Consider the following 26,291-nt stretch of genomic DNA (forward strand, 5'->3'; position numbering starts at 1 on the left):
TGTCCCTTCATCTTAGCTGCGTGATTTTTTTAACGTTTCATTCATTTTTTCTTATAGTATATGATTCAAAGGGAAAAGCAGCACAGAGGAGTTGCAGATAACCTAGTGAGGCCTGATGGTATGCACTGCAGTATGCCTCAGAGGGTCATGTTGAGTTTGAAGTGAGATTCGCGCTCCTCACAGCAGAGATGAAATTCTGTAACAGCAAAACCTTTTCGTTCCAATGGGCCTAAGATAAGGATGCCCAGAGTTAAGCATGCAAATCAGCTTTATCCGAAGCTTGACCTTAAGAGAAGATGACTCAGGGAGAAGGGAAGGAGAGTGCATACCAGCACGTATGAAAATTTTGATCATATCAGTCCGGATTTTTGCTCTGGCTTTCTGTTTCTCTAATTCTAAGGCAGAGAGCTGTGCTGCTTCCTTATGTGTATTTACTGTGTCCTGCAGCACAGGAATGTGGTGGGTGCTGTAGGTAAACACCCCCCAACACAGTAGTACATCCCCATACTACGGCTCAAAACCTGAAACCTAATAATAAGACCAGTACCGATGACCTCTCTCCACCCCATATTTAGAGGGACGAATATTGGTGGTATTTTGCTCTTGGTAGCAATCAGCTGGCTTTTTTAAAAATCAGGAGGAGGTGAGACTATATAAATAGAGCTTTTTTTTCCTGTATTTACTTGTATACTGGTGTTCAGCCAAGGACTATCTTAGATATAATTCCTCTCAAGTTCTTCCTACTTGGCCTGCATTCTAAAAGCCATAACATAGTGCAGAAGAAGACAGAAAACATATGTAAATGGGTATATGCACAAATATGTGATATTATGTGCAGTGCACTATGTTTAATACCGGAATTTAAAAGGTCGGTTTGCCTGCCTGCTATTCTAGTCTTCTCCTAGTGTCACTCCTCTGTGATGCCTCACAATTCAGAGAAGCATCCATTATTTATTTTTATTCCCCCAGGTGACATGGGACCCTGGGCCTTATTTAATATATATCATCAGGCCCTGCAGTGAGTACAGAATTGTTAATTTCATTGTAGGCTCATTGTGAGCTGTTACGAAAGCAAGAGTTGGGTGAACATTTTACAAATGTTGAGACTGATATTTGAAATATGAGATGTGGTGGTACTGTTATCTCCATTTTACAGCTGAGGAAAGGAGGACGGGGATAAAAAAACCCACTCAATCAAAGGCATCCACTAATTTGGGACAGTGAGCTTTAAGAGGACTTAGCAACTTAATACAAGTTTGAATATTTAATGCCCAACTCTGGTTTGTTTTGTTTTCTTCTGTGGAAGGTCAGACCTCCACTAACATGACCCCAGTGCAGACTTTGTCACATCCTACTTAGGTGCTCACCATGACTACTTGAGCTGGTAGCACTTCTGGCGTCCTTGTCTGGACTCTCCAGATAACTTAGAGAGAGGCAGGCTCTTCCAAGGTGGGTTTCATCAGGTCTGTGTAAGGTGTCCACCTTAGGAAGAGATGAAGGATGTACTACATGTATTTCTCTCCTTGGACTATAAATGGAGTAAGGACTAGTACTTCAAAGCTGAGGCCCCCGGTCAACTGAGGTGAATTCCTCTCAGGGGTCTAACGTTAGCAATGCCAAAATGAAGACTCCAGTTCTTTCTGGATAGTTTTTTGGATGTCACATTAGATACAGGTAGCAGTGTTGTATTATAGACAGAGTTTGTTATAATAAATACTTATCAGTTTATCACGTGTTTATTAGATACATACACACATACACACAGATTTTGCAGCCATCCACACGTTTTTTATGTATGGACGTTGAAACATAAAGGCATTTCTGAGAAAATGAAGGGCAACTAATGCAGAGCAGAACTATGTTGCTCTTAAATTGAACTTTAGATGTTCTTCAAAAGGATTTTATAAGGAGCAGGTAGAGTTTCATGTTAACCATTTGGGAAAACACAGCAAAGATCTTTATTACTGGCTGATTGCAGGAACTTACTGGATATAAACCTAGGAATGTCTGCACCACAATAGGATGGCTACATTTATGTATTGCTTTGTACAAATATTTTTAGTGCCTTTGCACTCATTACTGGTGGTGTTGCCTTTTGTATGTCAGACATGAAATTTAATTCTGCTCCTTCTTCCTTGATTTACTTTACAACAACAAAAGTTTTACTCAAATAATTGCCTGCATGGGTTGTAAACAACTAGTTGAGCAACTTACCAGAAGATTATCTGATTTCTTGATTGACACATACTGCTTGCAATTCTCTCCATGTCCAGGGGTCTAAGATGCTGTCTTTTTTTCCAGCCACACAAGCAGAGAAAGTGCTAATCAGTTATGTTCTGTTATGTCATTTACTTTTTGTAGTAGGTTGGATTGCATTCCTTGACCTTGTGAAATTTAAATCTCCTCAACTTTCAGGCAACAGAATTGCACCTATTGCTGCTTTACCCATGGCATTGTTGCTTTGTTTTTTCTCCCTCTGCCCCTCCTTCTCCCCACCCCCCTTCTTTTTTTCTACCTAACACATTGTCTTGCTGAGTGGGCTGTACATAGTTTGTCTTATACAACCTGCTGGTTGAGTGAATTCATTTAACTAATCCATAAATCCATTGTTCTGATTGCAATTTATACATTCATAAGGAAGAAGGGAACAAACTGGACAGCGAAGGGGTGATGCTTCCTGTTATACTGCAAATGAGGTGGCACGTCTGTAGCAAAGTATCTTAACAAAGAACTTAAGAGTGAGAAAGTGAGTGTTTGCTTCCCCCTCCTGCTCCTGGGAGGAGGACTGGGAGTGGAAATGATAGTACTGGCATGCCTCAAGAACAATCTTGGTGAATGTAACTTAACAGCAGATAAGTAAAATTTAAAGAGAAATAAACTTGTAGCTGTATCATCAGCAATTACCTTCCACCATGCCAATCCAAGTGCTGCCTTCAAGTCTATTATGCTTCAGTTTCTGACTCCTTTTCATTCCCAGATTATCTCCTTCAGGCTTAGACATAAGATTTATTCCAGCTCTGCCCTTTGTTAAGCCTTTTAAAGAAAATTAAGGAGATTCCGTATGACTTCCAGGAAGATATTTCATACCATCTTTTCAAGGAGTTTACTAGTGTTGTGTTTACAGTCTGGTTTGTTTGATCCAGAATAACTTGAGGGAATATGGTGAAGCCTCTTCAGTCAATGTTGACCTGTCAAAATGTAAAACCACAATTTTTTTTTAGAGCTAGTATACTAGTATACAGATTAATTTAGTGTTTTCTGGGACAGCTGAGAAGATGCAGGCAATGTTTCTGAGGTTGCCTGCAGAATAATCTAAGCATTGGGGGAGTTTACTCAGATCTAAGAATTAGCTGTTTGTTTATGACCACATGAATTGTAGGTACATGCTTCCCCAATTCTTGGTTTTACTTTAAATATCCTTAATCAGGAATCCAGAAACTCTTGCCATTCATAGCAATGACCAAATGACAAAATTGCTCATTGCTTTGCTTTCTTACCATTCTGAGGGCACGAGTTCCATAATCAAATGAGCTTCCTACAGAAAAGGTGTTTCTATGTTGGTTTTCCTTCTGACACTTTTCCAAATCATGGCATGTTCCCTGTTTCACTGAATATTCTAAAAAGGCTGAATATAAATTCCCAGACTATCTACTCTCATGGGTTTTAATTAATCTATTTTTAAATCATAGCAACTCTTGCTAATCTTTTATTGAGGTAAAGGAATGATCTGTTAAAAATACCTTTTTAAAGCATTTATCTGAAAGCATTATAAAACTCCATAGGATTAAAGCACGCTCAGGAAAACACTGAGTGCTTTGAACACCAAAATGAGTCCTTCTACCTGAAGTGTGTAACATCTCTAGTTCATTGGTATTTGTGGTAAAAAGAATTACCTCTTAGCAAAGAGCTTTATTAATTTGCATTGTCCAAACAGAGAAGACAAAGCCCACATTCTTAAATTATTTATCAATACATTACAATTTTTAAATTATTAATTAATTTAATAATAACTATCTGCTACATTGATTAAGCAAAGCAAAAGCAAAGTGCTTCTCTTGGATCCAAACAGGAGCAGAACTTCTGAATGTGCTTAATGCTGCCCTCTCCCATGATGCCTACCCGTTGCATTCAGTGGGGCAAACCACATGAGCAAAACCTATAGCACCGAGCGCTCTTACAACTGATTTAATAACAATTATAGCTAACAATGGTAAAACTGCTTATGCAAGGAGGGGAAGATGTCAGAACTGAGAACTAGGATAGGAGAACACAATTCTGCTCTCAGGTCTCCAAAACTTTCTACAAAGTTTACATATATTGTATGTGTGGCCAGTGCATCCTTTCCAAAATCCATGGAATTAAAAAAAAAAAAGAAAATACTTTTAATGATTCCAGTGGGTTATGGAGCCAGCTCTGTATTATCGGAGCACTACTAGTTGTTAAAATCGTCCATGGGAAACAGAAAGTGCTCATTTAGAAATCATTTTCCTTTACAGAATTCTCAGGCTGTCACCTTAAATGCAAATTTCATTAACATAGATAATAAAATAATACAATAAGATACCTTTTTTCTCCAGAATTCTCAGAATAATAAAAAGAACAGTGGGCAAAAGTGCTTTAAATATATTAACATTTTTTTTAACTCTGCAAGCCTTTGTTCTCAAGAAAGAAAACTGCTGTTTCACTTCCCTGAAGCCATTGGTAATATGATGCAAAAACATCAGAGAAAATCTAATCCAAGATAGGTGCAGTCCCCAAGGGAACATGCTCTTCTTTGTTTTATATTTCCATTGGAAATCTGGGAGATTTTGCATGCAAACATCTTATTTCATGGGGCTGCTTCTCAAATTGAGAGATTAAATCTAGCACGGTATAAAGGGCTTTTCAATAAAGTGGGTTGCACAGTCTTCTGTTTACAGAAAATTGATGCATCATCTGATACGTCTGAAATTGCTAACTTCTGTTTCAGTAAAGCTGAAGGAATTTCAACCAGCCCATTATCTAATCAAGAAAAATACTCTCTTAGCATCTTGTCTTAAGGTAGCTGGCTGGCAAGCAGTGTTTGGACTACTATATATCACGATTCATTACAGCCGCAAAATGGACTGATTTTCTTGGGAAAGTCATATCTGCAGAACTATCCATCATCCACAAAGTGTTCACAAATGCCTCAAAAGCTGCAAAACAGCTATTAAATCCTAACTTCATTTTGTTTTTTCTCCTCCCCCCCTCATTTCATACACAATCAAAATCTAAATATTTAAGATAAACGATCATTATTGTTGAGTGAATGTTGACCGAACTCACTGCAGTAGAGACACTTGATATGAGCCACAGCCGATTTCTCAGTCGTCAGAGCTTTATGGGCCCCCGTGCCCCTGACACTTCCCGCTATTAACATACCTTCCACCAAGGCAAAAGCCAGCTGAGTTTGCTCAGTCCTCAGCATACCAATGTGACCGAATACGTCACTTGCTTTCAAGAAGAATTTCAAGCCAAATAGTGCCTTAGCACATGCGTTTCTCTGTGTTGGCTCGTGTGGCAGTGGGTGTATGCATGTACAGGCCCCCGTGCCGGGGACGCAGGGGGAGGAAAAGGGACCAGGTGGGAAATCTGCCTGCTGGTGAGATCCTACAAGTGTGGACCCAGCAGTGCAGGACCAGCACTTCTCTCCCGCTCCTTGGTGATGCCCTGTCGGACATGCAGAGTTCAGGTCCCACCACCTGGTTGTGCCCAGCAGCTGGAGCAGGAGGCCACCAACAGCTTTCCCTGGCAAATGAGGCAGGGCGCGAGCGACCGGAGAGGCCCATGCCATGTAATGTGTGGATATGCTTCACCAGGTCTGCACACCTTGGGCAATCTTTTGTTGTCCCCCGGCTGCTCTCAGGCAAGTGACACTATTTAAAACAAGCGCCACAGAAACTTTTCAACGCAGAATAAGGAAACGAAAGCTGACGTGAGCATGGTTGAGAAGCAGGGCAGGTAGCAATGAGTACAGGACCAGGGTCGTGACCCAACATCTTTACAGCTATTGGGACAGCAAACACTGACAGACAGCTGCATTTCATCTCCTACCAAGTAAGAAAGATATGAAAGCTTTAATTAACAATGCCAACTTTTTCTGCGGGACTTTCCATGAGTAGATCTCAAAGGGCTTCACTAATGAGTTAAGAAAAAAAGTGCACATCTCCTGGGTTCCCATCCACCCCTCCTAGCACTGCTTCTTCCTTCCTCGCCATTCTTCCTCTCTGTGGTTTCGTGGAGAAGAGCAGGTCTCGTACACTTGCAGGGCAGGACTGTTGACACTCCCCCATGCCTGGAAGGGGCTCCACCATCCACTGAGGCAAGTGGAACAGGGGATGTTTTTCTGAATTTAGCTTTAAGAAATGAAAAGCTGATCCCTATTCCCAGGAGGTGCAAAGAGAAATGTATCTGAAGCAGAATCTGCTTCCACATACCTTCTACTACCATTTTCATCTCAAGGTTACTTATATAAGAAAAAGTACATTCCTTGGCAGAGGAGCCAATTAATACATGGATTTTGAATTTAGATTTTAGATATTTGTTTTAACCAGCAAACCAAGCAATCACAAATTCCTGTGATTTCGAACAATTGTTATTTTGCATCTTATAGCAATACTTCTAGGTACCAAACTCACACTCAGGCCTTAATGTACTAGGCACAGCACAAATATACAAAAACAGATAAGCTCTTCCCTGATGAGTTTCTGAACTAAATAGATATACTGAGGTAAAGGGAGCATAAAATTATACATCATGTGCAAGACAGGGCCAGGTCACCTAGCTGACAGTCCGCGTGCCGACTCACACTGCTTCATCTCCCGGGAGGACGTTTGCTTTCAACTAACAAGCCATTATTTCTGCTAACTGTACAATATGAAAAGTATTTGATACAACAGAAATAAGTTAGTCAAGTATCCATAATAAAAGCAATTAGAGCTAACGACAGCGATGAGGGTGGGCTGTCCTGGATGCGGCAGGGGCAGGGTGGGAGCGCCCCATGTCCTGCGCTTTCTGCATGAGTCCCTCAGAGGAGCAGATGCACAAGCAGCGGCAAGAGTAGCCACACTGGAAAACCCCCGGTCCAGAACAAAGCTCCTCTGTCAGCCTTGCGCCAGCACGCACAGACAGACTGACTGTACCAGCGGTGTGGGGAGGCACTGAAATGCTGGCTGGGACGGCAGGACTACAGCATCCAGGATATCTGATCTCCTCTCCGTGATTCAGAGGCACTGGAAATCCACCCCAGGCCCTTCCTGGCCCTTTCTCTTCTCTCTCTCCCCTCACCTTTCCCACCCAAAAAGATTTTTTCATGGCTGCTGAAGAGGTTAGGGAAAAATCTGAAGATGCAGGTAGTATGAGGGGTTTCAGGTGTCAACTCAGGTAAATACCAAGACAACTGGGAAACCAGCTTCAAACCCTGATCCCATCTGAATAGTGCTCTGGAAGTCATCCATGCCAGCTACTCCTCTGAGGCTGATGGTGAAGGACTCCAGGCTGCCCTCTTCTCCTGCCAGCACCAGTGGCAGCCCCTTTCCCATCCCACTGAAGGCTACTGATGCTTCATTCACTGAAGGAGAAGGGCAAAGACAGACTTTTTTTTTTTCAGTGCAACACCACCAGTACACTCTTGAAAAGTTTCATCAGTGAAAGGATTTTTGGGTAAATAAATGGATACAGGAAGCATTTTGGTAGATTATCTATTTGTATTTGGTAGGGGGAGAAGGGGTTAGGAACTGATTACTGCCAGGATCCTTGTCCCAGTCAGCTCTACGGGGAGCATCATCCAGGCCCTGGAGCCAGTGCCATGGGCTACCCAGCAAGGCCAAACCTCACACTAGGTTATGCAGTCGGGCTCAGTTTTATTCAATTGGAAATCTTTGCTGAGGCAGAACTGAAGCAGAGGCTTAACCCGTTGTCATTGGGCATCACAGCAAACCCCCGTAGGGTGAGGAGAGAAAATCCCAGACGTGTCCCTCACCGGCAGGTCCCTGTTTCAGTGACTGTTAACTTACTGCATTTATTTATTTTTTCCTTTGTTGCTGAAAGTGTCAGTGATGTAAGAAAGGGTTGTGGCCACTTCCACCTCACACGCTGTGGGGTTTGATCCTTGAAGGATGTGGAAGTGTTCCATGAAGAGGTGCCTCAGAGGCCGTTGCTGCTGCAAGGGGGAGGCTCCCTCGCCAACTGGGAGGTAGCGCTGGGAGAGCTCACGGGCTGGAAATGGAGGATAAGATAGGAATGAGAGCCTGCAGCTGGAGAGCAGAGGGTAGAGATTACTTTTTTATTATTTTATTTTAAACATATGTATTAATCATGGCTCAAAGTGGGGATGGCAGTGGGAAACTGCAGCTGGAATGGGTAAGGCAGGAGGAGGAGATGATTTTTATTTGAGACATAAATTATGTATTAATTGTAGCTTGAAGGAGGGGTCAGTGTGGGAATCTGTAGCACGGGGAGGACAAAAAGGAAAGATGATTTCAATTGCAAGTATATTTATTAAAGTGTAACTCAAAACAGGGACTGGGTGGGAATCTGCAGCTGGAAATGATAGGGCAAAGGGAAATATTGCTTGGGTGGAGGGGTGTTATTTTAAACACATGAATAAGTCCTTAGCTCAAAGCAGGCACAAGGGTGGGAATCTGCAGTTTGAGGATGTCAGGTAACACTTGTGGGAGAGAGGATCTTTATGCCTTCTCAGGTGCATTCAGAGCTGGTGAGGGTTTCAGGTGCATTCAGAGCTGGTGAAGGTTGCTGAGCTGACTTTCCTGTCAGACCCCCATCTGTTCCCAGAGCTGGGTAATTCAGGATTCCCCAGCAGCCCTCCACTGCCCTGCTGGCTCTCGAGAGCCTGCTCTGCCTGACAGACGCAGACATGCCTACGTGACTGCCGCAGCAGAGCTCTCAACCAGCGAGCAAGGCAGCTCGCTCTAAATGCAGTTTGCAGCTCCACTCAGCGTGGCCAGTTTTGCTTGGGGACAGCTGCAGCCATCATTAAGCCACAATTCAGTGCAGTCTTCCTGCAGGACAGCAGCAGTGTGGGCTGTCGTGGCCCGTCTGCCCCTCCCCTGGCCCGCGGGCAGTGGGTTATCCCCCACCGCCTTGGTAGGTCACCATCCCTCGTGCTGGTGATAAGTGACCTCCGGGCCACGGACTTTCTCTGCAGGCGCTGCCAATGTGCAGGCAGTCAGATGGGGCCAACTGGGAGTGGGGCTGTGTGCTGCTTGTGCCCGCTCTTGTCTGGGCAACAGGAACAGTCATTTCCCAGGAATTAGCCTAAAGGAGCTGGCTGGCGTGTTCTGGAAAGCCCTTTTGTAGGAGAAGGCAGATCTTTGATTCAAACAGTGCACGGCGGTGGTTAGAAAGAGAATGCTGATCGCATGGAAACGTCGCCAAAGTGCTCACGCCAATTCATATTCACATGTCCTAGAGACAACAGGCCTTTCCTGTCTGAAGCTCTGGTCTGAAGTCTTGCATCTGGCCAGTATGTTTTGTATTACAGCCCCGAGCAGGAACATTACAGCTTCCACAGGTTGATGTATACGAGAGCCACTAAACACCATGGATTTTTTTCAGTGCGTCATTGCAAAACCACCTGTGCTGAGTAACTTCACTAACAAACTGTGAAGACTGTTAGAGTACTCAGTGTGCTTCATAACATAATTATTATTTTTAGATAGTTAGCTTTAGTGATTGCTTCTTTGCTCCGAAGAGTAAAAAATACAGAAATACTTGATTGCAGGCTTTGCTCCGCATGCTTTTCATGAGGCATACCAGTGCCTGTTTCTCTCCCGGCTCTACAAAACATGCTGCTGTAGCTCTGCTGCTGCTTTCTTTTGAAATTCCCACAAGTGCAAACCCTCTTTACGCATACTGTGTCAGTATGTGCATATTTGTGTACATATGTATAGTATATAATTAAGCTTTTGATCCATAAAAGTGCGTGGCTTCCCAGTTTCTAGCGCACTCAGGAAAAGTTATTCCTGAAGGAGATTCAAAGTGCCTGAACCATCATGATATAAAACTTCCCGGTAGGCTCCAGAGCTTTTTGGTTACCTTGTCCAGCTCATGCACGACATGATGCTAAATGGTAAAGGAGACAGGAGTCCTCGCCACTTTGAGCATGATCAGTGCTGTGCTCATCAGTTGTACCTAACTTTACATGACACATAATTGACCAACACTGACTGATGAGCTGCAAATGAGAAATTGCTCAGAAGGTTTAGCATTAGCCTGGTTTTGCTGTTGACCAGTTGTTGTTCTTGAGGTACGCAAGTTTTGAGGTAAATATTAAATTTACCTTAGTTCATGACAGTTGTGGGCACTCTGAAGAGAGACCTTAAAACGTCTATTTTCCTCTGAGTGAGTTAGCAGATCTTTGCTGCTTTTCTTGGGCTAAGCAGAGTTGATATCCATCTTGCTCCCTGTCCTCTAGGTCTCAGATCTGCTCACGTCCCAGTGCATGGGCTCGTTCTTTGCCTGAGTTAGTCTGTGAGCTCAAAGCAGGATGAACTAGCCACAGGTTTTGGGCAAGGTACTGTGCCAAACTCACAGCCCAGACCGCGATCCAGTGTCAGCCACCTTGAAAAGCTCATCCTGCCTTTCTCTGCCTCACCGAGCAGCGGGACCCAGACAACCTAATAAACTCAGGATGAGGCAAAGGCCTCGCTGTTATCTCACAGTATCTGAGTCCCTATTTCAAGCGTCAAAACCTTCCCAAAATTGACAAAGTTGCCATAAACTCATAACAGTTTAAGCCAAAATTTCTGAAGCTATTCTATGTCTTGCAAATTAGTAGGTATTTCCAAAAATTATAACCAAACTGGCTTTCTCGTATACTGTTCTTTCCTTGTTCTTCTTAAAAAATGAGGTAGAGTAGGTTTTTTCTTATTTTAGTTTTCAACTACAAGCTTGTTTTTCTGCCTCTTTGCAAACTGAGACAAACGGGGGAAAAAAAATAACTTTTTTAGTTTAGTTGAGAATGTGTCAGCTGTGAAAACTCAAGAAAATTAAGCGAGTATTTCTTGAATTTCAGACCTTAGTAATGTCTACTTTCTATTGCAGATTCTCTGATAGTACTGTTTTTACTCATTCTACCATCAGACAATTTTCCTACCTTTATGTTATTCACTTTTTGTTTCATGGACCAATGGCGATCAGATGCTAGGCCACAAAGTAATTTTAAATTCCCACCTCCTCCAAAACAACATGACTGTTCTCCGATACTCGCACATGGAAGTCAGCAGGCAAACAATGTAAAAGAAAATAAATGAAAAAACATTCAGACCTAATTTTTGCATGGTTGTAAACATAAACTGTCACAGTTGATTGTGGAAGTTTTTAAAAGGTTGAGGAGTCCATGGATGATTTTAAAAAGCTTAAGAACATTTTCAATTAAAAATGGTCAAGAAACACTTCCCTATATTATTGCTTAATAAAAAAGCAAAGTCGAGCACTTCTGACTGAGATGTATTAATGGTTTACTATTTGAGTATTGCTTGGAGATGTCCCAGGGGTGGCTCCTTTTTCATTCATGTCTGCTGTGTAGCTCTGAGTCAGGATGCTTCTGCTTCAAAAGTTTTATAACTGATGATATTTAAGAGACAAATTTAAAGGGGATGTATTTTCACTTGTGATTCCATGGTATCAGGTGTTTAGAAGACAGTTCAAACAGCTGGAGTTGGCTCAAATCAGTGAATGTCCATATGGGACAGATAAGTAAATCGACTGCTGCTGAAATAGATACCAACCACTGTGGGTGGGTTGGAAATAATGTTCTTATCCTCTGAAAATTTCTGAGATTTTGAGAAAAACTCTCAAATCACACTGAGATGAAAAATCTCAAATATTGTATTTGATGCCTCAAAATGTTCAAATCAGCAAAATTTTACACTGAAAAGGGCAGTTTTCTTTAAAACTGTCAAAATACAGTATTTTGAGATCTCTAAAACTTTTTTCCAGATTTTGTCAAAATGAGAAATGTTCAGAACTGATCTCTTCCCATAAAACATTGGTTTTTGTGTAATGAATGTGCATATGCTAACGAAGTTTCCTAAATTCCTGCTAGCCAGTACTTTCTTAAGTCCACATTTTGAGGATGCTCAGGATGCTAATATAAAGAGACAGCTCATCCAGATTTAATTTTTTTTCTTGGCACTCTGATAGACTTTCTCAGTAAAAGCAAGGGTTTACAGTGAATACTACATCTTTCTCTTGAATTTTATATATACCTTCAGTTCTTTTCCCATTTTCAAATAGAATGCCAAGCTAAGACTTTTTTTCTCTTTTGTAAGACAGCAAGCATTGTGCAAATATATGATTTTAACTGTACTAACCCCTCCATTTCAAGAAACAATTAACCTTTAATTCCCAGAAGCTAAATCAGGACACAACATAGCTCATATTGGTGCAATTTATACCTTCTCCAATCTTCCCTTGGTTCTCTTTATCATCCTTTTTCAGTTCAGTCAAGTTGTGTGTTGAATCTCCCGTTACCTGGGTTCCCAGGCTTTGAAGTCTTACTGTCCTCCAGTTCTTGGTTCTGCAGTACTCATCCTCAAACCTTTGCTGGTCATACTCTCTGTATGATACTTCCCCGGGGCTTCAGACTGCCTATTGATAGTTTCTCTTTCAGATCCTCTTCTCAGCTTCTGCTGTATTTCTCTCAAGCTTGAATTCATTCATGTCTAAGTTTCTCCAACTCAAAGATTTTAGAGACGTAAGGAACTAGAACGTAATTTTTTTAGACTAGGGTAGTCATGTAAAACATAACATTCAAAGCATAAGGAAAGCAAATCATGGCAAAAATTACATTCCCCCCCACCTCCCCCCGAACAGAAGCATTATAGCTTTGCAGCACTGGAGTATATATGAGAACTAGGCTTCCAAATAATAGTAAGACTCAGACCAGCAAATGACATTAGACATGGGAAATAATGGGGAAGATGAAGCATACACTTCTGAAGTGTTAGCAATGCACACATTTCTTTCATGGTGATGCTAAGAGGCAAACAACCCTGGAGAGAGCGCACTGTGAGCGTAATGCAAAGCTCATGTAGGACTAACGCACTAAAATATTAGCTTCCTATCCCTAGAACTGCACAAGGCAAGCACTGTGCTTATCGCCTCTGTATCTCATAGAAGTTTGCCAGATTGCCAGCACAAACAGCAACACAGGAAAAGCTAGGTGTACACAAGAAACTCTTGGTGTACATCCAAACAAAAGAAGGAATCCAGGGCAAAGAAGCATGAATGTTAATAATCTTGCCAGAGATCCTTTCTTCAAGGCTAATAGTTCAGTAACCTCCTTTGATGTATGACTTGAATATATCACAGCATCTGTATGCCTCCAGCACCTCCCCTAATCCACGGCTGCAGCCAGAATTAATTAGTAAGCAGGAGCAGGAAGGAGCAAATGACCCTGTATATTGCCGATCAGTTTGTTCTTACTGGTAATGCAGCGCTACCAATAATTTAAGCAGAATTTTAATAAAGCACACATAGTGGCTGGTTCCCAGTAGCCAAGAGTCTGTGGTAGACTTCACACCCTATAGCCTTTAATTATTCATCTCTATGAACAACAAAAAACAGAGATGCCTAAGGTACTGGACAAATCCCTTGACCTGCTCAGACAAGAGATAAATGTCCATTGGATTCATTCTTCTATTTACCAGTCGGTTCATTATTCCAATTCTAATTAATTTTGTTTGCATTGAGGGATAACACTGTCCAGCAAGTGATCACATCAGCAATGCAGGGAATTCAGCTGGGTTTAATCTAAATGGTTTCGAGGGAGAAGTTTAATTCCTCTTGCACTGCTAGAATTAGTGAAAGCCGAAGTGTAACAGCCTTCGCCCACCCTCGGCTGCAAGCTCTGTAACCATGAGCTGGGATCTAAAATCAAGCCTAGTTCTCGGTGCCTGTTGTGTTTTCTGCCTGTGAATGGGATGTAACCAGCAGTTTGGTTGACTATGTAAGAGAGAAAAAAGTCCTCTTCACAGTTTTATAATTTTCCTACTCTGGGGATGACAGAAAGATACCCAACATAGAGAGAAGATAGTTGGAAGGGAAAGGCAATTTTTCTGAGCACACAGTCTTGCCATTAAGATCCTTTGCAACAGCCTCAGTGGTCTTTTATGGGGACATCAAGTATTCTCTTCACCATACTTCCTTTTCCATTAAAAACTTTTCTTCTTTTCCCCATGCTACCCTGTTGAGAAAAAGTACGAAACTTCTCTTCCTTCACTTCCTTTCTTAAGGCTTAGGTTTGTGCTGATCCTGGCCAAACATAGCCTGCTGGCCATATAAAGACCAGTGGTGACTCTTCCCCTTTTTTCTCCTTTTCTGCATGTGTTCCCCTTGATTGTAACCTTAATTAAAACCAAAGAACGCTTTAACTCTATGAAGCATGTAGCTAGCACAACCCATACTTATTTGTCACAGTATGTTGCTATCTGTTTCCCTATATTTGTCTGTGGAGAAGGATTCCCTATTCTGACATTATGATAAATACAAAGAAGCCCCAGTCCAACTGCAGCCTTTGAATAATATTATAAATAACAACAATAATTATTCCTAACAATTATACAAGGAATCACTTTTGTGCCTAAGAAAAAATTCCAAATCTTATATTCTGCCTATTTAATCCTTATGTGATCAGCAAGATTGCTGTGGACGACATTTGTATTTACAGAAGTGGAATCACCACCTTGTAGAGACGAACAGGAGAACAATTGTATACCCTTAAACTCAGTTTTCCCAGTCTAAAGCAGGCTAAGGAAAAAATATTTGAGGTCAAAGCTATCATTGAAGCAATAAAACTAATTCCCCAGGCTAAACTCAGTGACTTAATTCAGTGGGGTTATACTGGGGTGAGTTTGGCCCATTATTTTTTAATTGTTTCCAAATGTGTCTCTGCCTAGTGAACTATCCTGATAAAAATAAAGGACTCTTATGAACTCCTCAGGCAGCAGCAATATCCAAGGTATGGCTAAAATGTGTCTACTGGTGAAACCTCATCTTTCCGTCTCTATGAACACAAAAATGTATAAGCAAAAGGCTGACCCAGAGGGAATATCTGAAGACAAGACACTGGCCAGAGAGTGGTGTTGCAATCACATGGCTAATCCCATGATTGCCATGGAGCAGCCACAATGCACAGCCAGGTTAGCCCTCTCACCAGCTGGACTTTCTCTCCTGCCTTGCTTGGCCCAACACCCTTCAGAGCTGGAGTCATACACTGGTCTTTTGTAGGATTATAGGTTTAAAAGGCATACTCACCTCTATTGTCTCTGGAGCTCAAATCACCATTACCAAACTTCATTTCCTTCCTCCACTTAATTTTTTGTTATTGTTAAGTTCTGTGGTGTGGTAGCTACTATCATGATGACATAAGAAAACCAGTTGCTTAAGCAAAGCTGGTTGCAGCTGCAAACTGTCCTTTAACTCTAATGAACTCTTCGATGATCAGTCTCCATATTGCACCTGCCCCACTGCTAGCTGGCTGGATGCAAAGTGGAAAAAGGCTTGTAAGGCAATCCCAGTAACACCTCCAGTGGAAGGCCCCACATGGATTAATTCTCTCAAAATTTGTTCATGGAATAGGGTGAAAGAGGCTTGGGGCTATAAGCAGCAAGGCTTAGGAAAGCATCAACCCCAGGCAGAATCTGTACACAATCGTGCCCGAGATCTCTGGGTTGTGATTTGGTTTCTTCTAAGTTGGAGATCTCTTGACTATGCCTGAGCCAAGGCGTGGCTGACCTTTCCACCTAGTATTTTGTTGCATTGTGCCATGGAATCCTCTCTAGGCCTGTCTGAACACAAAGCAGGCTCCCTTCTTTCCTACAAATCACAGGAGAAAAAACAAGGTGTTGGATTGCACCGAAAAGGATGCAGTAGGATACCCCTGTCCTCATCAATCCCAAACAGAGTTTGACAACCTCAGATGGCCCTTATTTGAATTTCTTTTAAACCAAGTCAGAGAAAATGCCTTGTGGCATGCACGCCATATGTGTTAGACACGTGGAGCAGAAACAGGAATTGTTGTTTTGTTCTAACTAAATGTAATTCCTGGTCTCACGGGTCTCCGGAATGCTCTTCTGATAGTGCAAACTCTCACGTGGTTTGAAAGCCTGTAGGCCCAAGCAAGAATGGACGTTTTTCTCCTAGTTTGCAAAGTTTCATACTGGTAAAAAGGAGATAGGTAGATATGATAATTTTAGACTTTTAAGAACACTAAAGGGATTTAAGATGTGGGGCTTTTTAATGACTTTTTTTACAGTATTTTATAAATGAATAATGTATTTCTAAAGCAAACAGTCCAAAAGCCTGTCTATTGTTTTTTGTGTCACAAACTCCAATGACATAGAAATACTTCCTTGATGTCAGTTTTGTTCCCTAAATGCTTGACAGCATCTGCAAGACAAAGTTGGCTTAATCTCAACTCAAATAAAAATGAGAAAGTGCCTGTGGGTCCAGGGAAGCTGCACCGAACATCACTGAAGGGGTTTAAGAGACAGGTCTGTGATATACATATTACTACTACCACTGCCCTGAAAATGCCAGCCTTCTCTCAAAGAACTGTGGCAACAGACATTCACACCTTCATCACCTTTGTGCTGGATAATTAGGACTTCAAGCTAGGGTGCTACTGCAACGGTGAAACATGGATAGCCATTTCCCTTTGGAATCAGAGCAGTGGATTCAACAATTTCTTTCCTCTAATATCAGTCCAGGTGATCAATAAGTCAAGATTAATTTAATGAAATCTCTGTAGAAGCTTGGCCATGCAGGCCCTGAGCAACGGTGCAGCCCCTCGAGGCAGCTGTCATGGGGGCTGGCTGGGGTCAGCAGCCTCCACTCCCTGCTCAGGTTTCCATTTGAATTCAGCGTTGGTCTGAGACATGGTGCTGTGAAATGAGGATGCTGCATCTACCCAGCCAGCCTACTGCACGGACACCTATCAGCTGGTGTGTATGCAGGCAGACTGCTTTGAGATGGTACGCGGGGCTGCAGGCACAGGGAATACCGGACTTGCGTCAGAAGCAGACTGAGACCAGTTCTAGCCTTGCCTGCATGACTCTAGTCTTACTGTGTGGCTAACGCGGGTGTACTGCATGTGTATGCACCCAAATGCCTAAGGTCATCTTGTCTGAGTTAGTTGGGCGGCAGGGTCATCTCTGCTGGCAAATCCTATTTTAGGGAGTCACTTCTGAAAGCATCCTTTGGAAATATTTGTCTCCATTATTTAAATTCACGCTTGACCATCATATCTTTCTTCTTCTCACATGCTCTTCCATTTCTATTCCCTGTTTCCATTGCTGATGGGAGGATTGAGTCTTTTCATGTTGGCCATTTTGGCCCCATTCAAGTTCCTGAGTATTGTAAGTATATTGGGGTTAGAGCTACAGGAGCCAGTGAATGCTATTACATGATTATAACACACAGAGTTACCGGTATCTAACGGAATGCTTTTTAAAGTATTGGGATAAAATTTGGGAGCCAAAAGTGATGTGTTTACTCTCAACTTCTCTTCCTTTTGTCAGTGGTATGGAACGAATGTAAAGACTGAACGGGGGAAAGTGTAGTAGCATCAATACCGATTCCAGATGTTCTGCTAAAAGGTGCTATTTATGAGAGGATATTATTGGGAACAGTCCTGACCTAATACCTAAAGGATTTCACTAACTGTACATTACACACACACACACTCACATATATGCATACATATTCCCACCAGCAATGTGAGAATTCTCCAAGTTTGAAGGGGAAAAAGTGAAAAACACCGGATCATTGAAAATGGAATTGTAGAAATATCTTTCCTCAAGTTTAAAGCAGAAATGTAAAGGCTTAGGTTCCCTAGCTAAGTGCCTCAAATTTCTAAAAGAACACTTGACATTTCTTAGTTCTTACCAAAATTAGTGGAGAGAAGATCTGAACCTCAACTTCAGTTCTGTTCAGTCTACAGATTAGAAAAGCTGAGCGTTTATCTGAAAGTTTCTATCCAATCTGCAAAACCACATTGGATATTGCAAAGCTTCTGAGGTTGCTTCTAGGGCTTGAAAGAGAATTATCTTGAGAACAGATGTCGTGCTGGAGCTTGGACACCCCCAATTCTAATCTCAAGTGAAACAAAGACCAAAAATGGAGACAAAAAATGGAAGCGAAGATAAACATTTCCAAACCCTGAATGAGATTTGCTCAACTTCTAGGTGAGTTCAGGACTGAGTGGAATCTGTAGAATTCAAATGTAATTAAAACTGTGTCATCCATTTTTAATAGATAAAGAGCAACTTAAAACTATTTAAAGATTATAGGTGAGAAAGTTCAGGAAAACCCTGACAAAACAGTCAGAGGCAGGTGGCCTCTTCACTTTCATATTCCACACTTCCATCTCCTTATTAGATATATGAGAACAAAAGCGTGCCTGATGCTCTACAGCCACGTAGGAAGACGCTGTCGCTAACTAAAATTTCTCTTAGACTCCTGAGGGTAATGGGACTCCACGTGTGTCTGGGCTGCCTGCACAGCACTCATTAAAGATTGCCTTTTTTCCTGAACAGCTTGTACCTATTCACGTGTCATAGGATAATCTTCCAATTACCCTGGAATGAAAGAGTGAAACAATGTTGGGAGATGCACAGTTTCAAACTAAATCACACAGGATTTGGAGATTAGATAGAGAAACTGGGGGATATGTGTTTCAGATAAATCCTCATGTATTAAGGAGTGTGTTTGTTTTAATGGCAACTTGAATACTGCATCACCTTCTCTAATAGGGAAGCAATTAAACCTTCAGATATGTCAATTAGCTACTGATGGGCTGATTTCCTGTTTGTTAGTGTACCATTAGAGAGTCATACGGCTCTGGAAAGTTTCAAGACTGCTGTCTGGGGCTTTTTGCACTTCAGGGACATTTCTTGCAGACATTAAAACCCTGCTTGATTCCTGATCATTAAATATCAGCTAAAGTCCGGGAGCAGAGGAGAACTTCAGCCTTGAAACCAGGAAAACTGCAGAAAGTGAGCTGCTACCTCATTATGATCATAGAGTCAATAAAGTCACCTGATGGCAGATTTAGAGGAACTCATTAGGAGATGGAATTTGGTTGTGCAGACAAGCTGCTGTGATTCTGGAACCAGGCCCTTTCATTAAGGTCTTCAAATAGGATACAAGGCAGAGGGAGGGGGAGCCTGCAGGGCATTGCAACTTAAAAGCACAGCAATAAGGATTCTATATGCATACAGCACTCTGAGTTGCAAGGCAAAGGAGGTAAGCTGTTAGGTGAAATTTAAAAGAAAAGAAATGAAAAAGGAATTTAAGACACCTATATCCCCTTAAAAGTGATATTTTGTAATTCTGACTTGGAGTGCAAGCTATGACATCCAATGAGAATACAGCGCAACAGACCTTTTATTACCTAATCTCTATGTAAATTTACTTATTTCTCCTTCTTGGGACTTAACTTTTTTTAAGCATAATTTAATTAATCTAAGTCAAAACAAAACCAAAGCTTTTCACGTGGCCAATCCATTTTTCCCTTGTTTCTCCAGTCTGACTGCTGCTAAAGGCAAACATCTAGTACCCAGCTTCTAATCAGTGGGCTCCATTCCTGCAGCACTTGGCTTTACCTCAGAAAGGTGAAAAGATGAAGCTCCTGCAAAGCACAGGTCTAAGGTACACAGGTCATAGAGATGTCCTGGGAAGCCAGCCCAGAGCAGGAGAAACGCTGTCTTGTAAGCAGCGTGCACCCTAGCGAGCTGGTGAGCTGTGCGTACAGAAGTAGAAATAGGTGCTATGATTTTGAGCCAGAGGGAAAACCACCACTAACAACTCTCCTTTTGAGAATCACCGATGTAGCAAAAGTCTAGCTATAATGAAAGAGAATAAAGCTCCTGAATTCTTTCACTGTGGACACTGCAATTTTGGTTACAGTGAACTTAGAAAGAAAGTGAATGGAGGGGAGTGGCTTAATTATAAGAGGGCTCGTTGTGGTTGCTTTAAAATCTTGGATACGGTGTAGGGTACTTTTTCTCCCAGCCATCTCTTTAAAATTAAGGAAGGCCAGGAGTGTTCTGGACAGTCCCCCAGAAAGCACACAGTCAGTGCAGTGTGTACTTGAGTTGCTATTTTTTTCAGTCTCCTACATCTGCCTTCAAAAAATTTAGCATAAAACTTTGCTCAACAGCATTGCGATGGAAAGAAACACTGAACAATTTAGCTCTGCTAGTGAGATGGGTGCTTGAAAACAGCAGGCAAATAACAATTATTGTACTACTGACTGGTTTGAAATAATTATCAATCCCAGCCCTGTTTGGGGCGGGGGGGGAAGAGAAACCTGGAGAAAGAAAGTATGCATCTTTTTACGTGCTGGAAGGTCAAACCAACTTAAACTGTCTGATACTCTGTTTGCTGTAACTGACCTGGCTGTGTGAGCATTTCCAAAGCCATGTTTCTAGAAAATACAGTCTGTGTTTAGCTTATAGCCATGAATATGTAAAGGTCTTTACTCGTGTGTTATTTGTCTGCCATGCTCCTGCTCCTGTGCCTGGCTGTGCAAACCAGAACAGGCAGTCTAGTCTTCCTTTCTGCACCGAGTGAAGCCAGCAGGAAGTTTCTTGCAAATGTTCATACAAAATGTTAAAAGAAATCACTCTGCGCTGCTTGCTCGTCTGCTTCTCGGAGGTAGCCTCGTGAACGAGTCTGCTGCTTTTCTTTATACTGACTTTTTTCCCCATTTGTGTTACCGCAGCACCTTGCAGTCCAAACTGTGGGCTAGAACCACTGCGCACTAAGTGCTGCAGAAACATAAAACAGCCAGCCTCTGTCCCAAAGGGCTTATAATAATGTAATCGAAATATAAGACCAGTGACCACAGATGGATAAGAATAAGGGAATAACAAGATCATACTAGGGGGTGCTTTCCATGCGCCTGTAAGCTAACCATTTTCAAGTTTTTGGCAAAGGAGAATTTTAATAAGGGATTCAAAGGAGGATAACAGTTGGTTTTATGAATGCACATGCAGGCTCTTCTCAAGCCTGAGGGGCAGCAAGGGAGAAAGCACAAAAGATGCTTGTTGGAAAATTTAACAAATTGATCAATTGAAGCTGGCATCTGGGGCCGACTGATGCTGGGCATTTATATTTTGATAGTGAATAAAAAGTGACAAGTTGGGAGTAAGCCATGAAGGGCTTTGAAAGTTAAGAGAGTCACAATAAGCTTGATGTCCCAGAGGAAAAAGGAATCATTGAAAGGGTTCAAAGATAATGGGTATAGTCAGAACAACGGGCCAGGAAAATGATTTATATAGCTGGGGCCCGAAATGAGCGGGGCAAGAGTGCTTTTGTGAAGGCCAGAGAAAAGGGCATTGCGCTAATCGAGATGAGCGGCAGGACAAGAACTTCAGCAGTAAGTAGAGACAATAAAGACTATTGTTTAGAGGTAGCATGTGGAAACATGATGCGGACTGAATCAGAACACAGATGGGAGACTCAGCGAGAAGACAGGATCTCGTGTTTCTGCATGTGAACATCCACGGCTGGAAGCGGTGTTGCTCACCACGATCAAACATGAAGATAAGGGAAAGGACTTATGAACATTCAGGGCTTTTAGTCACCCTAAGTGTGATATCCAGAGACTGACCAAGACTCTGGATACATGAAAGAGACATGTTTGGAATAACTTGATATGGAACAGAGCTCTGAATCTGTACTATGGAAATTGTGATTTGTTTGCATGGGTGTATGAGATTACCCACAGACAATGTATAGAAGAGGAAGAGAAGGGAATCCTGTGGAATGCCTACAGAAAGCAGGAGAAGGGAAGATACTTTGAGGAAAAGGGGAAGGGGAATATTGGGAATCGAGAAAGGAGAGGTGTTGAAGAGGAGTCTGTTCGATAGTGTTAGTGATGCTGACAGGTCCAGGAAGGTGAGGGTGGGGTAGGAGTGCTGAGATTTAGCTAGGGAACTGCCATTATGGTTTCTGCAAGGTGAAAGGGGAAGAGAGCATGTTGGGGAATATAAGGTAGAACCAGAAGGGAGGAATTCAGGGAGTTATTGTAAGCATCTTCAGTCTGCTTAGAGAGAAAAGAGAGATGGGATGGAAATTATAGATGTAAGTGGGTGAAAGGTGGGAGATTTTAGATAGAAGAAACAAGGCATATGTGTAGTGTGAGGAGAGAAAAGAACCAAATGAGGATGAGAAGTGAAGGAAAGAGGAAGGGAGCAGATAAGAGGCAACACTGAGACTGGAAGAAAGGGTAGGATGAGGTCACCGTGACAAGTGAAAGGTCAGCTAGAAAGAATGTTAAACAAAATATCTGATTTTTAAATATATCTTACAGGCTATTTGTGGGAAATGCATTTGGGAATTAGATATCCACAAGAATTTGCCCTGAAGATCTGCTTTGAAGACCTAAGCACTTGCCGTCAAGGAACAGAAACATAGACAAATAAGACATGCTAATTGAAGCAGCTCAGTTTTCAGTGCAGGTTTCCAAAGCAGGACATTTGTAAAGAAAAATACAACATCTTTTGACAGTGGAAGACTGTAGAAAACAAACCAAAAAAAGAAGTTCTGAAGGCATATGGGTTTCTGGGTTGGCACTGACCTATTTCAAAGGTAGGAGAACATTGGAGAATACAGAACCAGAAATAAGTGGGTTCATTTTTCATCAGAATAGTACTTAAGGCCACATTGTGTTCACGGCGATATTCTTCACTAATACATGTCTTCATGGTTTGGATTTTAAAATCTCAAGCACATCATGGTCTCGTCCTTGCTTAAAGTGACACCCCATTGAATTGCTTCTACAACTTGCTTCAGCAGAGAATTCCTGAAAATCCATCAGAAGAAGCTAATGTTTTTAAAATAAAATATTTTCCAGAAGACTACCCATTTCTAAAGCCTTCTGACAACGCACTAATGACATCCTGATGAAATCTTACCTGTTTTCCAAACATCTTGCCTGAGTTCCTGCTCAGGGAGCCAGGTCCCCAGCACCTCTTGCTCTGTGAGAGCAATTCTTTGCTGAAAGGGAGGCAGGAGACTCGGGGTTTAACCTTCCAAGTTTCATCGAGGTTTGAAAGCGACGGTTTAAAATACCTTCAAATAGTTTTCTTTTCCCTCTTTGGGAGACTTCTGATGTTTATTCAAAGGTGAAATTAATTATTTTTCTCTGGCACTTCTGAACACGCTGTGGAACACAAATACCAGCTTTCGAACAGCATAAATGCTAAACACCAAAGTGAAAAATCAACACATGCCTTTCAGCCATTAAGAAACAGTATGAAATGAGACAAGTTTTTCTTGCACATTGTCAAATGTGTGCATTTTGGGGAAAATGTCAGTAAATTAATGAATGTGTTGAATTCACATTAAAATTTCCATCGAATAGTGCCTGTATTACGATACTTAACAAATGTTGCCTGTGTTATATGGAGCAGAAGAAAATTAGCTGCAGTTTGGGGTGAGAGGAATGTATAATTTGGTATTGGCAGTGCTTTTCAGGGAATGGCACAGACATCGGATTTCTTTATTTTATTGTTGGATCTGTGGATGAATCAATTGATAGGGACATGTAGCCCTATTAAAATTGCAACTTAGTATTTTATCTTTGCAGATCACGTTTTGTTACATCGTCTTATAAACACATGATATTTTAAAGAGAATGCTTGCTGTCTAAACTGCACGAGATAGGGTATAGAAAGATATGGAAAAAAAGCTCACTGACAACAAAGTAAACTACACTGAAATAGGTGAATTAGGAGAATTTTAAGAACAGAGATTGAAATCAATCCTGTAAACCTAGACAGGTCAGGCAGCTGTGTTGGACCTCTAATACAGAGTAACAGCTTCATGTGGCAGTCACTGACCTGTATTTCAAGGAACAAAAGCGCGCTGTAAGAATAAGCTATTGGGACAACATCCTACTGTTACTATAGTAAAGGTATCCTACACTACACAAAATCATAATATTGTATGATTGCTTATGAGTTAAGTGCATACAGGACAAAAAGGCTGAGCGATCACAGTAACTTCTAGTTTAGAAACTGGAGAGGAACAAACAGATGATTGTCATCGTACAAATTTATATTTCATTTATTTTAAGGTAAGCTGATCCTAAAGTAAACTAATTTCAAAGTAGCCTGGAAAGGCTATTTCAGTTTTTGAAATAAATTCTGAAGAAAGCAGGTCACTGGAAGGGCAACATCATGGAGATGGAAACAGCTTGAGAACCACCGAGAGCATGCAGCATCTCTTCCCAGCACCCCCATTTGCTGCATGGAAATCGCAGTGTACTACCTATTATCCATCTGCAACCAACTTCGAATGAGTCGGCACCTAACTTAATAGGACCTTGCCCCAAATACTCACTTCTGCTTCCCTCATGATAGTCTCTGCCATGGCTGAACATCTTTTTTAAGTTGCCTCGTAAAGTCAGTGTGTATATTTGTGAAGGGATATATTCCTTAATGTTGAAATGAATTGGAAAGGGAATTGGGAAATGCTTCTAGTTGTTGGATGATTAGAATACTGTGATGTTTAGCATGGCGTGTGTGTATAAGTGTGACATTGCTCAGCTTTTATTAAAGTGTGTGCTAATTGTTTTGTATTTAAATAAAATAGCAGAACTGCACAAATATAGTATTTACTGCAGGTTGACACCACTGTGCAGCAAAGGTCTTTTTCCTTTCCTGCACAATGTCAAAACTTCCAAAGTTGCAGTAAAGACAATTTTCTTAATATACTCTGCTTCCTTTCACAAAAATCACAGCATTTGATTCTTCAGGAAATGTAAAGATAGAGTGTTTTCCTCAGATATACACACCGGGATAATGTTTGCTTATCGGTATCTTTTCAGGTTGTTTTTTTCTGTATATTCGACATAATTAACTAACTCATTTCATTTCTCCAAATAGGATTGCAGTTTGTAAATGGATTCAGAAAGTCAGAAAAGAAGCCAAAAAAAGATGAGGAAATGAAATGGGGGAAAAAAATCAAGATGGAAATATAGACATGGAATAGAAAAAGAAAAGGATCCTTCTTCTGGAGTGAAAATCCCATCAGCTGATGTACTTTTCATGGGAAGAATGGTAGGAATAATATATCTGTATATAATGTTAGAGGAAAAGTAAATCATACATAAGTTTAATGAAAACAAAAATTACTGGGCAAAATTGTGTACTAGATGGTGCTATCTAACTGTTCCCAGGGATCTCAAAGAAATGTTGCCTCTTTAGCATGAGTTCAACTTATCTTTATTTCTAAAAAGTTGCTGCTAACCATGAAAACTGGTGGATGCTTCAAACAGCGTATGGGCAAAGATAAAATTGAATATTTGCATTTTGTAGTTTTTGCAAGCTGTAAAGTAACCTATAGCAAAAGACCAAGTGCCAATCTGTTGCAAAGTGATGCAGACTCTACAGAGATCTTGGTGAAATTCCATGACACCTGCAATAACACCTGAATAGCATAGTCATAACTATTTATTACATTATATGTGCACATTTTTGGCTTTACACAAAAGCTTCCATAATGTCAACAGTGTTAAGCTGCTTTCTGTATGGAACAAAATGTGAACTATTTAGTATGCACAGTTCTGACACTATGGGAAGAAAGATACCTTGATAATAAAAGATATTTGTCTTTCACAGTTTATGCAGACCTAAAGATTCCTTGGGGACAGGAAGAAATCCAGAACTAAAATCTCCTTTGACACCAGTATAACCGTCTCTTCTGTTAATCTTCACCTTTTACTTCTAAGACTAACTGTGAGAAATGTGGTTCTCTCTTCAACAGAAACAGCATTATTTTACTCTAACTATATAAAAACTTTTAGTGATTTCTAAGATGTAGCTAGCAGAGTTGTGTGGGACCTTATTTAATATTTTTCTTAATGAATGCCATGATTAGATTTTTGTTAAGAAAGTTTTCTAGACCTTCCAAATTGGAAGGCATTGCCAATATGTGGGAGGATCAGAACACCCTGCAGAAAGAATTGCATGAATGATTTTGAGAAGTGAGCTAGTAGTAATGGGATGATGGTTAACAGTAGAAAATGTTAATTTGGGGTCTAATAACTAGCATTTCTGCCCCAGGCCAGGAGCTCTTTACTTGCCGACAACTGTGGGAAAAGGCTGATGGATACATGGCCACAGCAGTAACACGCCGTGCCAATGGCACTGGTGAGGCATTGCCAGTAGAGATAGGGAACTTGTGATAGTGTTGTGTAAGGTATGAGTAAGAGGCAGCTAGAATTACTGTGTGTG

General features: G+C 41.3%; 1 long non-coding RNA gene across 1 annotated transcript in view; it reads left to right on the forward strand.

Annotated features, from left to right (window-relative positions):
- The window catches only part of LOC143157459 (uncharacterized), a 100,656-nt gene extending 74,891 nt beyond the window's left edge, over positions 1–25,765 (forward strand). Inside the window, exons 2-3 of the long non-coding RNA XR_012994801.1 lie at positions 24,942–25,115; positions 25,677–25,765. This is a non-coding gene — a long non-coding RNA (uncharacterized LOC143157459). The remainder of the gene's footprint in view (positions 1–24,941; positions 25,116–25,676) is intronic.
- Positions 25,766–26,291: the final 526 nt, after the last annotated feature.

Source organism: Aptenodytes patagonicus, chromosome 2 (assembly GCF_965638725.1).
Source record: "Aptenodytes patagonicus chromosome 2, bAptPat1.pri.cur, whole genome shotgun sequence".
Classification (NCBI taxonomy): domain Eukaryota; kingdom Metazoa; phylum Chordata; class Aves; order Sphenisciformes; family Spheniscidae; genus Aptenodytes; species Aptenodytes patagonicus.